This window comes from Brassica napus, unplaced genomic scaffold (assembly GCF_020379485.1).
Source record: "Brassica napus cultivar Da-Ae unplaced genomic scaffold, Da-Ae ScsIHWf_1084;HRSCAF=1548, whole genome shotgun sequence".
Classification (NCBI taxonomy): domain Eukaryota; kingdom Viridiplantae; phylum Streptophyta; class Magnoliopsida; order Brassicales; family Brassicaceae; genus Brassica; species Brassica napus.
This window is the reverse complement of record NW_026014508.1, coordinates 175,001-177,500: the sequence shown is the minus strand read 5'-3', so window position 1 is coordinate 177,500 and position 2,500 is coordinate 175,001.

Genomic DNA, 2,500 nt, shown 5'->3' with positions numbered 1-2,500 from the left:
ATAGGATGGGAGTAATCGGTCAGTTTCATTACTGAACCGTAATTGAGACCACTTAGACCTCTTACGTCGTTTCTCATGTCCTTTGACATTGAGTGTCCCGGTAAAGCATGTGTGCTAAACAATATGAATCACAATGTCCTCGGGGATCACTTGTTGGTATTTATAAAACGTGCTTTGCATGTGTCCATGGTCTAGACGTGTTTGTCTACTTTCAAACTCTTTACTTTGGCGATTTATATTTACCATTTGACCATGTTTCAATCTGGCTGATCCATGTCCAGTTCATAGACCACGTCTATACATGTCTACTAATTGTCTCATGAGTGTTCAAGATCAATGATCATTGCTGTGGCTCTTAAGCCGAACACACTCATGGATATGGACATTGATTCCTTTGCCTTAGGTAATGCCATATGATGGCGTCTCATGACCTTAGTTTCTGTGGATCATAACACATGCTAAGTATATATTATTAGGTCATGGATCTTGACTTCACGGGCTTACAACACTTTTGGTATCCGACCGGGAAGGGTAGATATAATATCTCCTCTTAACCTCACGACAAAGTCTTCTGCAGGTTATACAGCAGCAGTAAACTATTCTTGCTATGCCGGATCCTTAAGGGATCTTATGTCGGATTACAACCTGTTGGTTGATCTTTTATACTAGCCGTGATCAAAGGATATGAGCCAGACGTCCTTGGTAGAAGGGGCCGGACGCCCTTGGATGGACAGAGCCGGACGCTTATAGCCTGAGGGCTGGACGCTTTTGGCCAGAGAGCCGGATGCTCTTAGCTGGTGTGCTGGACGTTTTTTTTGTTTTTAGTCAGTCATCCACATAGATTTCATTCTATATTTACTAACCTCCTTTAGGTTTAGTATAAGCACAAGGAATTTCTTTATAAATTCTCATATGTATATGGACTGTTATTGGATTGTCTTTTACACAACTCCAAGATCAATGATCATGTGTGATCAATTTCCTTTTACTATATGCAGCTGCTTTTGCTTTCGTCCATGAATCAGCTTAGGAACAAAGCTGTCCTCTTATCTTATCCAGTGATCTATATTCTGCTTACTACATCAGTATTGTATCTATTTTCTTTCTTATGACCAGACTTGGTTTAATATCGAAAATCTGTAGCAGCAATCACCACATAGGAGTTCATCTCCTTATAATATGTTCCTTTGATCTCTGTGAGTACCTTGTGTTAACAAGCTATGATCTAATGTTGTTAATATGAAGACATGGACACTCTAGGCCACGTGATCATGTGTCTTCTCTCACGGTTTCTTTATCTCACAAGATCCATCTACTTCACTGGTTTATCAGATGGCGTTTCTGTATATGTATATGGCCAATACGCTCATCTCTCTTTAGATACTTTGAACCTCCACGTCTATCTTTCTAATCTTTCTAATCTTTATGATTCTATGATTGTATGATGAGTACTCATTCGTGGGTTCATAATCGTCGCTTATCTCTTTATGTTCAAGTGCTATTCTCTTATGCATCTTTGTATTCATGTGTGTGTGTGTCGACACCTTCATGTAGTTCCAATATGTTCCAGACATGATCTGATCACTTTGAGATTTCATTATCCAGGACCTTTGTTACCTAGTAGCTTGGCGTCCCAAGACTACATGGTTTGGTACCTTAGATGTGTAGCTGCGCAGCCTTTTCTCAATGTCTGGTACGGTTTCTCTTATCATGACCTCGGATCTGTCTATGCACCTTTCTCTTCTCTTTCTATCCGAGGTTCCTTTATCTTTATGGAACACTTGGTCTATCTTGTATAGACTCTATAGCAACTTGATTATGTCCCTTCTAGGACGTTTCATTTGGTGCTAAGCTGGTTATTACTTAGTCATTCTCAATTGGCTATCTTTATATTATCTTACTTTGGACGTCTTATATCATATTTTCTAGTCCGAGGATCTTGCCAAGACAATGATGGTTAAAACCATTCTTATCATTCCTTTACTCTTTCTTTATCCAGCTTATAATCTTTCTCCTTTAATGTTTGGATAGTCGGATGCTTTTGGTCATGCAATCCGTACCTGGCCACTATTTTAATCACCCATGTTTTGGCTCAAGCTTTCTTTGAATTCGTGGGAGAAAGTATTACTCCTATCCAACATATATTCCCAATCCTCTTCTGAGGTTCCATCTTAGACGGCACACATATGTATGTGGTGGTTTATTTCAAAATCTCTTAAGATGGTATGTCTGGTTTTAATGACCCGTATTCATTCTTTAGATGGGAATATCTATGCTCACTTATATGGCCTGATGCATATGATCTTATTATCATTCTGTACATGTAAATTCATTATGTCCCCAAGCATATAGGTAATGGCCGAACCTTTTATAGGTAATGGCCTTTCCGGTCGGTTATGGCCTTTGTGGCCAGGCCGTTGTCTCTTATGGTCTCTTCAGCCTCTTTGGCCGAGTCATGGACTGTGTGCGGCCAAGGCTGCACTATGCAGACAAGTCACGG